This window comes from Elephantulus edwardii, unplaced genomic scaffold, assembly GCF_000299155.1.
Source record: "Elephantulus edwardii isolate Elephantulus edwardi_28Jun2011 unplaced genomic scaffold, EleEdw1.0 scaffold00001, whole genome shotgun sequence".
Lineage (NCBI taxonomy): Eukaryota > Metazoa > Chordata > Mammalia > Macroscelidea > Macroscelididae > Elephantulus > Elephantulus edwardii.
The window spans coordinates 11,793,819-11,805,771 of record NW_006399751.1 but is presented as its reverse complement, the minus strand read 5'-3'; the positions used below and the strand labels follow the sequence as shown (position 1 = coordinate 11,805,771).

The 11,953-nt window shown below is 39.5% G+C and overlaps 1 pseudogene; it reads left to right on the top strand.

Annotated features, from left to right (window-relative positions):
* Positions 1–8,758: 8,758 nt before the first annotated feature.
* On the top strand, positions 8,759–9,217 carry LOC102858248 (annotated as a pseudogene).
* The last annotated feature ends 2,736 nt before the right edge of the window (positions 9,218–11,953 follow it).

The following is an 11,953-nucleotide window of genomic DNA, read 5'->3' as shown; positions in this document are numbered from 1 at the left end:
CACATAACAACAACAAACAACAACAACTACTTCAACACCACCGTTTAAAGGCATACTTTCTTCTGTCATCATTATTCTTTGTCCACATCTCAGATACCTAGCAAGCGATTGAAAAGAGCTTGTTTTGAATCAGGCATACCTTAGTCATCAGAGGGATGTCATTGCTCCTCAATTATTTGCAGAGGTCCCTGACTACAAATGTTCCCAGTGCAGTATATCTCCTGACCTCCTGAGTGCTGGTACCAAGGGTGGTAACTATGGATCCCAGTAAGATGAAGTCATTGACAGTTTCAATCTTTTCTCCATCTATCATTCAAGAGTGGGCAGAATTCTTCAGTTTCTTCATATTTGGCTTTAATGTTTATGCATAAATTTGAGTAAGAGTTGGATTAGCACATCATCTTTGTAGGCATATGAATAGCAACCTATTACTCAGAGTATTGTACTTCAGGAAATCATGTAAGCAGTTCCACTTTGTCTTAGAGGATCTCTGTGAGTCAGAGTCAACCTGATGGTCATGGGTTTGGTTTGGGTATTAATGTGATTCTTGTGACCACCAGCTCAATCTAGCTATAAAACTAATCTATCATGATCAGTGCTGCTGCTCAACCCTCATTTACTTTTTCTCTAATCCATGGTAACCATTAATATTTTCTCTATCTGCAGGTAAGAGCAAGAAAATGTCTCTTTTGGGAATAGGTGAGGGAGGGTAGAGATTTAGTGTATTACCATTTGGTTATCTCTTAAAGATTATGACTTGGGTTCTTAAGTAAGAGTTAAATGCTCATTAACAGTTCACAACAAATTGTGCCTAAAATTGAAAAGTATGGGAATCGCAGAACACCTGATTATGCTCGTGCAAAACCTATAGTTAGACCAGGAAGCGGTCATGTGAACAGAGGAAGAAAAGGCTGCATGATTCAAAATCAAGAAACGATTATATCAAGGATATGCCCTTTCGTCAAACCTTTTCAATTTAATATGCGGAACATATCATTTAGGAGACTGAACTCTGTGAAGAAGAATGTGGCATCAGGATTGGAGGAAGACTCATCAACAACTTGTATTATGCAGTTGACACGACGTTGCTCACTGAAACTGAGGAGGACTTGAAGCATTTGGTGCAGAAGGTCAAGGATTTAAGTCTTCAATATGGATCAATATGCATCTCAACATCAAGAAAACAAAGATTCTCACAAAGCCAGTTGGCAGTGCCATGATAGAAAAGAGATTGAGATTATTAATTTCATCTTGTTTGGATCCACAATCAACTCTCTTGGCACCAACAGTCAGGAAATCAAAAGATGAGTTGCTTCAGAAAGTCTGCTGTCAGGTGCTTGCCTAGAGTGCTGAGGTGCAACAATGTCAGTCTATAGATTCAGGTGCACCTTATCCAGTTATCCAGTTACTTACTATGCATCGGAGAGCTGGGCAATGGCTAAAAAAGACAGAAGAAGAATTCGTGCCTTTGAGTTGTAGTGCTGGAGAAAAATATTGAACATTCCTTCAACTGCAAGAGAACAAACAAGAATGTTACGGAGAGAGCGAAACCAGGTTGCTCCTTCGAGACAAGGATTGTGAAGCTCCGTCTCACATGCTTCGGGTGTGTTGCTAGGAGGGACCAGTCCTTGGAGGGGGACAACATGCTTGGAAGGGAGGAGGGTCAGTATAAGAAAGGAAGAACCTAGATGAGATAGATTGGCACAGTGACTGTGCTAGATGTATCAGAGACAGTGAGATTGGCTCAAGATAGGGCAGGGTTTAGAGCTATTATTCATAGGGTCACTATGAGTCTCAGTTGACTCAATGGCAAATAAGAACAACAACAGATTGAAGCATTATGTTGAGTTCTTATCTAAGGAATTTCTAGATTGGCAGAAGGTCTTAGGCATGGTGTATTAAAAAGTAGGAAATGTATCTATCTGAGGAAGAAATGAATATATGGAAAAAGAATGGCAGCAGCAGGTATGCATCAGAGACGCACATTAAGTAACCACCTCACAGATATAGTTTCTTAAGTGATGCCCTAGAAACTTCCTGATAAACATGATCTCAATTGCCATTGCTCTTTATGAGAATATGAGTGCATAATTTTATGAGACCGTTTTCTTGCATCATTAATTTTAATGGCGCTTTGCATAAGGAAATACTTTTCAGGTATTGTATAATGCATACAGAGCCTACCAATCCTGAGCAATTCAGCTAATATTATTCCTTATAGAAGATTTAATCAAAGATTTGGCCTCATCCTTTTTGTTAGCAACTTGGCATCATCCTCCACTGCCTGCTCCCAAGAGCTTTGCCGTCTCTCCCAATCGAGTTTTCACAACACCAAAACCATGCCCTTTTGTTTTAGAGTATGTTTTCCAGAGCAAGGGCACAGTGAAAAGCATTCATTATGAAAAGATTGAAATGAGTACTTTGTAGTGATTCATTCTGTGGTTTCCAGTCAGGTGTCATTGAAATAGACTATTGACCTAATTTCTTGCAACAGATAAGGAAAGGTCACACCTCATCCTTAGTAAATATTCGTTAGAGAGAATATGAAATGACATTTTATAGAGGACCACTACGTGTGATTGCTCACACACGATTCTCAAAATGAAAACTTCAGAACCCAATTTACACGTACATAATATATGAGCCACATTGCCCAGTAAGGTTGGTTAATGGCAACGGATCAGTGTTTTGTAGGTCTGAGTCAGATGTTAACATTCTATCATTGCCGACTTGGAGCTTACATTTAAAGCGATGTTTTGCGTTCAGAAAAAGCGCTCTGCATATTGGCTTTTTGACCACATCTGTCAAGTTTCTAGATGGGAAAATTGAAAGGTATTGGCTTTATTCATGAATAGTTTAGTATCTAACAAATGCCTCCCAACCATTGCTGTTTCTCCAGAGTTGAAAATAAAAGACACTTTGCTCCTTACAAAATAATTCTCGTTTTCCTCTTCTTTTCCATAATATATTCTTTTGTTTTCCCAATTCACTTGGTTCATAATACCAGGAATTAATCCACATTCTACTTCCAACCCATCTTTGCGCTTCCAAACATCTGTTCATGCGAGCAGGATTTAGAGGGATCAAGATGGACTAGACAAGAGCTTTCTTGCGGGCTGGCACAGCTTCTCATGACTGTTTCTCTTTCCATTAATTCACTCTCTCTCCTCCTCATTAGACCTGATCTCTTTGCCATATTCCTGGAAGATTCACTTTCTAATTTGTATTATAGATGTGTACAAGGAGAGGAAAACTGGAAATAATTCTATGAACGTTCAAGCCTCCAGTATAAGAACTTGGACCACAATAATGAAAACAAGAGAATCCATGGTAAAAAAAAAAAGCATTTCTGTTGCTGTATGTTAGACTCTATTTTATTATGTTGGTGTATTTTATTTTTATTTTTTTAGAGAAGATTTATAAAGAGATTACTTTCTACTCATGCACTTTCTCCTTCCTCCCCCTCCCCAATTTCCTTTGTAATGCTGACCCTAATTCCAGCCTGTTAATTGTCACACACATGGTTTCTGATCATCCATTTCTTTCAGACAGTCATCCCGTTAATCCATTCTAGTGCAATGTTAATTATCCAGCTCTATTCCCCCCCAGCTATCCCTCCGCCACCACTCCCCAAACTTGATCCTGTTATTATAATAGTGGACATACTGATTTAAAATTTACCTTTTTTACCTCATGGCTTTCCAGATGACCAAACCGAAAAATAAGATCACCACTTTAATGAGCGACTATTTAGGCATATGAAGGTAGTTTTTATATCGTGCTTGTTTCTCTGTTCCAAATAAAATATCTTCAATGTCTGGCTATCAGCATTAGCTCATCTATCTTAATAAAGGAAGTGTTCGCTTCAAGTCTCATCCTTCCTTTGAACACTTCTTGGTGTTAATGTACCGTCCAGTCAGAACTGACCCATAGCTGACCCTCTGGCGGGTTTTCAGAGGCCGTTAATCGCAAGGGAGGAGATTGTCCATCCTTCTTCAGCAGAGCAGCTGGTGGCCTCGAGCCTCGTGCCTTCGCCTTCGGAATTGCAGTGCAGCTTCTTGCCACTCGCCCACCAGAGCTGTCTTCTTATGCATCACCACATTTAACCTCCTCAAATATATGGAAAGGGTGTCATTAGAATTGATTACCTTGTTTGGAAGGTAGTTTACAAATATGACCACCATACGTCACTCCCTATATCCTCCAGACATGGCCACTTAGTGAGCCATGGCTGGTTATACTGGTGAAGGCCATTTTTTATTATGTACAAAGAATCCAACCACTCAGGAATCCTCACCTTCCCTCGTTACTTCAGGGACTTTTCTTCAGCTTGATTTTAATAGTCTGTTCTCCTAGCTATTTTTCTGACTAAGAGTAACTCTCTTCTTTGATCCTTGAGTTGCAAAAATTCAGAGTAGATATCCTGTGTCTGGAAGAGAAAAACAGGCCTATCACACAAGATTCTTCAGACTTGATAATACCCCACAATGCTCAAAAGTAGGGAGCAACCACTCTGACTTTTGCATAATTTAGATATTGGAAGGTACGTAATGAGATGAATTCATATTCCGGGTCATGTTTTGAGTTTTATTTTTACATGAGTGTTAGGAGCTATACAGGGTGGAAGAAAATGAAAAGACGCAGTAAAAACCGACCTGACTTTAGTTAAGGTAATTCAACTTCGAGTGATAAAACTTAGAAGTGCTGAAGTTTAGAATAAAGTTTTGATAAAGGGCTTAATCAATTATTTAATTTATAAAACCTATTTTGTTCAGTGTATAAAGACTTTGAAAAATATCATACTAATTAAAAAGAAAGATTTTAAATTTTTTTTTAATTTTAAAAAACCCTATATATTGGATTTATAAATCTGTGTTAATATAAAGTAATAAAAAGTTAATATATTTATATTAACTTGTTCAGGATAATTTCTAATGAGCATTTTAAAGATATGACTTAGTCCATTGATTTAATAATATATTATCAAGTATACATTTCATATATAACATAGTGTCAGGAGATTTACTAAAACAGGATTTCTGCCTTTCTGGAGGTGACATTCCAATACAAAGAAATAGGTGATAATTAGTTTTAGAATTAATTCATCATGTTAGTTGTCTAAGTTAGTCTTTTTCAGCCTCCTTTCGTGGGGGCTTTGTGGTAAGGAGCTGTGCTGCCAACATGAAAGCACATGATTAGGATACACCAGCTGCTCCTCAGGAGAAAGATGGGGAATCTCCTCCCACTGAATTATGCTGTTGGTGTTGTTGTTGTTGTTATGTGCTGTCAAGTTGCTTGCAACTCATAGCAACCCTATGTACAAGAGCCCTAAACTCCTCTCTGTCCTGTGCCAGTCGCACTGCTTCTGACACACCCATCCCGATTACCCCAGTTACTGAATCAATCCACCTTATAGAGGGCCTTCCCCTCCTGCACTGTCCCTCTCCCCTACCAAGCATGATGTCCCTCTCTAAAGGCCGGTCCCTCCTTACAACATGACCAAAGTATGTCAGACGAAGCCCCAGAATCCTTGCCTCCAAGGAGCAGCCCAGTTTGACCCTTTCCAGGATGAATCTGTTTGTTTTCTTAGCAGTCCATGGTACTCTCAATACTATTCTCCAGCACCACAGCTCAAAGGCATCAATTCTCTTTCTATCCTCCTTAGTCACTGTCCAGCTCTCTGATGCATAACAAGTGATTGCAAAGATCATGGCCTGTATCAGACACACTTTAGTCTCTAGAGAGACACCATTGCTCTTCAGCACTTTGGAGAGGTCCCTAACAGCAGACTTTCTCATGGCAATATGTCTTTTCATTTCCTGGCTGCTGGTGCCAAGAGTGTTGATTGTGGAGCCAAGTAGACCAAAGCTGTGAACAATCTCAATCTCTTCACCATCCATCCTGATGCTGCCAATTGGTCCAGTGGTGAGAAACATTGTCTTCTTGACATTGAGCCTCAATCCATATTGAAGGCTGCAGTCCTTGACCCTCTGCAGCAAGTGCTTCAGGTCCTTCTCAGTTTCAGCATGCAGGATTGTTATCATCTGCATAACACAGACTGTTGATAGATCTTCCACCAATTCTGATGCTGCATTTCTCCTCATAGAGCCCAGCCTCCCGGATGATCTGTTCTGCATACAGGTTGAAAAGGTATGGAGACAGGACACATCCCGGGCGTACGCCCTTCCCAATTTTGAACCATGCAGTGTTTTCTTGCTCTGTTCTGACGACTGCCTCTTGGTTCAAGTATAGGTTTCGCATTAGAACGATCAAGTGTTCTGGGATTCCCATTCTTCTCAGAGTCAGCCACAGTCTGTTATGGTCCATGCTAGAGGGTCAGTTATGAGTCATTGCCAATTCAATGGTACAAAACCTACAATAACAGTAGCTGTTGCTTTGCTTCGTGACTCTGCACACATCTGCACAAATAGCTGCATGGCTAGAATTTACTTCCTCAATTGATTTTCAATGATGTCTTTGAAGTTTTAGGTATTGCTTTGTACTTTTCTGTTTGTAAATTAATGACATCATAATGTTCAAACAACATAATTTAGGATTATCTACAAGGTATTTTTATGTTAACAATTTTAAAAAGACTTTACCCTAAAGACTGACTCTGAGGCTAAAATGCCACTAATAAAACAGACTCTCAATCCTGTGATCCTCTCACCTTGTAACCCTCTCTTTTCAGAGAGTCTTAGAAACTACCATTTCAGGTTCCCAGCTGAATTTTTGCCTGTTGATGTATAGTTTGTCATTCCAGTACTTTAAATCTGGGTCATTCCATTTCGTTGTAACCTGATATGATTCCTATTATTCACCGCTTTTCCACTGTCTACAGGAACTGGTCACTGAATCAAGTGACAGTCATTCAATCAGGAGAAACGGGAAAGCTCACTATTCTTGCTAAGTGAATGTCTAGGAAAAAGCCATTCAGACACGAAACTGTGGGGTCATCGTGACACAATGGAGTCGGTGAAACTCAGTTTTGTTTAAAAGTCCCAGAAAGTTAGATGTTAAAACATGACAGTAGTGCCAGGGTTATCAGGAGGCCAAAATAAGCAAAATCTCGTGGCGTATATAAACGTAAAGTGGTAGAGTTTTTACGTTATGATCTCACAATGACATGGTGTAGATTTCTTTCTAAAATCTTTTGTTCAACGGGGTGACATTGCAGTTCATATAGACTCAGAAAATCCTTGAGAGATTGGGGAACGATTTTTTGAAAAGTTTAGCTTTGATATTCTGCAAAACCCTAGTAATCTACCTAGTTAACATTTGTTGTGCCAAAGGCTGTGCCAATTCTTTGTTTTATATGACTTTATTGAGTAGCTAAAACTGAGTGAAGCACTAGGACAAAATTAATACAGTTTGTAGTAAAAATTCTCTTACATGCCCATTATACAAATAAGACAACTAGAAAGGAAATCCTTATTACTTGGACCTACTTAATGTAATTTGACTACATCTTGCTCTTTTAACCTTTAATTCGTTGAAGTTTTCTTAGACTACCTTCTTTTTGTTAGATGTATTCAAGTTGTGTTTGAATCACCGTAACCCTGTGAATAACAGATAGAGAGCTGCTATTTACATCATCCTCAAAACCTATGCTATGCTGAATGTCAGTGTGGTCACACGTCGTTGTATCTGCTTCCTTTCTTTTGTGTTCTGTCTAGTTTTCTGAGAAGGATATCTTCTTCCAGAGCCCGGTACCTCCTGACAACATGCTCACAGTGTGGTGTTGTTATTGTTGTTGTTATATGCCATTCCATTGAGCCTGAACCGACTCATGGCTGCAGCTGATTTTCAGAGACCTTAAATCACATGGGAGGAGACTGTCCATCTTTTCCTCATAGAGTACCTGGTGGGTTCAAACCACATGCCTCTCTCTGGGTTGGCGATCCAATTCTTTCCTTACCATTAGACTTCCTCAAACTATGAAAAGTCCTTGATTTTTTTCCCCCAAAAGCTGATTATTCATTGATTCATTCATCCTTAACAATCTCTCATATTGCATAACATCCATCATGTGTCACAAGAACCAATTGGTGATTGAAAATACACATAGTATTTCTTCCCATGATGCTCAGAGTCTAACAAGGTAGACGGATGTTACTCAAAAAGTCATACACATAAATGTAAACATGTAACTTTAATTGCTGTGAATAAGGTATGCATAATGCTCTGGAATTAATAACAAAAATATTTTGGCATATCTATTAGAAATGCTTTATGACAGGAAAGAGGTTGGTTTGAATGAAGAGTATTCTGTAACTAAACAGCAGAAAACAAACTTAAGCATAGAGAGTTAGATAAAGGCAGAGCCTTATAAAACAGCTAAGTATTCTGAACTTAGTATTTCCTACAATACCAATTCATTGAGTGGGTCTAGCCAAGGGATTGGCAGGATAAGAAATATTCTTTAAAGCAAACACAAAATGGCTGTCAGCTCTCCTTTCCAGATTAAAACCTACTTAGAAAAAGCAGCTAATTAATGGCTAGCATGACTCTTGGACTGTAATTATCTTTGCTATCCTTTTTTACCCATCACAGGAGGAATTGAGAGTCTTCATTTATACTTTAATCACTGAAGAATGATTCCAGTTGGTTCATGCTCAGAGTTCCTTTAAGGCTATCTACTTGACAATAACAGCAAATCCCCCAAGGGTCATTCTTGTACTGCTTACCACACAGTTCATAATTATTAACAACAACAACAAAAATTTCAAATCTGCTTTTTCTTGTGTAAGCGAACAAAATGCCGTCAAGACTGAGGAAGACCTGGAAACTTAGGGGCCACGAGAGCCACGGCCATGGCCACATCAGGAAGCAGCGGAAGCACCCTGGAGGCTGAGGTAATGCTGGTGGCTTGCATCACCACAGGCTCAACTTTGACAAATATCATCCAGGTTATTTTGGAAAGGTTGGTATGAGACATTACCACCTGAAGTGGAATCAGAGCTTCTGCCCAACTGTTAACCTTGACAAATGATGGACTTTGGTCAGTGAGCAGACCAGGGTAAATGCTGCAAAAACCAAGATGATGGGAGCTGCTACCATCATTGCTGTGGTCCGATCGAGTTACTACAAAGTCTTGGGGAAGGGAAAGCTCCCAAAGCAACTAGTCATTGTGAAGGCCAAATTCTTCAGCAGAAGAGCTAAGGAGATTAAGGGTATTGGGGGGTGGAATGGGGGGGCCTGTGTCCTGGTGGCTTGAGGCTGTGTTAATTACATGGAGGTTGGTTAATTAAATGTTTTTCCCTACGATCTGATCTCTGGTGGCCTCTATACCTACATCACTCCTCCTGCAGCGAATGCTGAGCAGTATCAGGACATCTAAGTATAGGGACCCCTGTTTCCCTGCTGATAGAGATGCATTACCACTTCAGAGGTTTGCGTCATTATCTAATAAAACACTTGATTTATAAAGTGGAAAAAAAATTCAAATCTAGGATTGAGTATGCAAACTCAGAAAGTTGCCTTAAAATGCATTCGTGATGTGGAGTTATCAATGGAATCATTAATTAAATTACCTAATAGCAAAATTTAGGAATCAATTACAAAAATAATTAGAGCAATGAGGCTAGTAACATTTAGAAGATAGTATAGAGCAATTGTGTGAAATGGCAATTGTCCTTGGACACACTTAATAATTACAAACACTTAACTGCATTATTGGCTCTAAAATGGTTCCGTGTGGAGTACAGAAGGTGGTTGTTGTGATGTGTCCTCCAGTCGACTATGACACATAGCAGCCCTGAGAGGAATAGCTCTGAACTCTGCCCTCTGCAGTCAATCTCACTGTCTCTGACACATCTGCCCCTATTGCTGTGGTCATTGTGTAAATCCATCTCATCAAAGGTCTTCCTCTCCTGCATTGTCCCTCTACCCTTCCAAGCATGATGTCCCTCTCCAAGGACTGGTCCCTTCTGGCCACATGCCCAAAGTATGTGAGACAGAGCTTCAAAATCCTTGCCTCCAAGGAGCAACCTGGTTTCACCTTCTCCAAGGACAGAACTTCTTGTTCTCTCAGCAGTTCATTTTACGTTCAACACTCTTCTTCAACACCACAACTCAAAGTCATCAATTCTTCTATGGATACATCGTTCTTGTACAGAAGGTGCAGCCTATTTATTCTCCAGATCCTATTTTGAGTTCCTTTCCAGAAATAAGCAACACTTAGTAATTTGTGATACTTGTGAAAAACGAAATCATAGAAAATACAGTTATTATTTCCAAAATATAACAATATCGTGAGGTTTAAATTGTATCTTTAAAAGTACAAGTTCTTGGTCACTGAGCTGATCCACTTATTAGTCTACCTAAATGACACTTAACATTTTGAATGTATTTCTCCACCCCCTTCATGATAGTGAAATGTGATGCAGGGTCCTGTGCTTCGGTGTCATCCACATCCATGTCCAGATCCAGGTCTGCACACTCAGGTAGGGAATAAACTTAGGTAAATGATGTATCTGCATCTTTAAAAGTGAGTACATAATTCAAATCCACATAATCTAAAGGGAGTTGTAGTGCGAACTCCGGGATAATGCCTCTCTGGTGATTTGAATTCACCAGTGGCTTCAAGGACGAAAGACAGGAGATCTCACCAATGCAATTTACAGCCTCCGAAAACCTGTTGGAGGGTCAGGTATGAGTTGGTCCCAACTCGATGACAATGAGCTTGGTGTTTGTGTTTGTTTACATCATAGAACTTATTTGAAATGAAATTCATTTTCATTTATTAATTCACTGAGTGTCTACAAACACTAGAGAAAAGTTATTTTAAGAGCATCTGTAGTATGTTGGAGAACTCGGGTGCAATAGCCTATAGCAAATTTTGCTGTTAACTTATACGAACATTTTCCAGTGTTTCAAATCTTTCAGCCACTCTATGGGAGAAAAATAGTGGCTTCCCGTTAAAATATACAGCCTCCAAAGCCTAATGGGGGTTCCCTGTGAGTAGGAACAGAATTAAGGTCAGTGAGTTTGAGTTCTGAGTAATATGTGATTTGTTAGGATATTTGTTGGCTTTTTGTTTTTGTTTGTTTGTTTGTTTGTTTGTTTTTCCACTCTCTGAACCCATTTCCTGGCCATGATCTATTTATTTTAAAGCAAGAACTATTTCTCTTCATGTCGCTTCCTTTTTCGCCTTGTCTACTAAGCCACGACCATTTTTCCTAGTTATCTCCCCTCTATGAATTTTCCTTCTCCCAGCTTTGATAGTGACTGCATTTTGTGCTCAGTTGTTTTGTCTCTATTTAGATTTTTCTATCTTTATCCAGAAAGAGCTTGGCAAAGTATAGGCTCTGATGGCCTAGTGGGTAGGGAGTTGCACTGTTTGACCCCAAGGCAGTGCTTTTCTGTCAGTGGGAACCCACCAGCAGCTCTGCAAGGGAAAAATGGGCAGTCTTCTCCTGTGCAATTTACTGCTTCTGAAAACCCCCTGAGGGTTAGCCAGGAATCAGTTCTAACTAGACAAACATGAGTTGTGTTGAATTGAAGGTCTTGTGGAATAATAGCAAATTGCACTGTTAGCCAAAAAAATGAGGCTCCAGTGGTTTCAACGCCCTATGGGAGAAAGTGTGTGACTTTCTCCAGCCATAGCTTCAGAAAACTATTGGAGGGTTGCCGTGATTTGGAAACAAATCTATAGAGGTGAGCTTCCAGTTTGAAGATGACATACAGTTATGTGGAAACAAATGTTTGCTGATGTCTAAACATAATTCATGTTTTTACCTGTAAGATGCATCCAGATCTCTCCAGCCATCACAGAGTTTATTAGTTTGTGTATCTCCCAGCATCCCTCATTGCCTTAGCTGGTGAGCTCTCCTGGCTGGATTCTTTTCCTAACAGTTTATCTCTCCCCTACAAGAGTTAATTGTCTTTGAATTTATTTCAATTTATGACAAACCCCTGTGTGCTCTCTAAGATTTTCAGAGGTGGCTTTTTT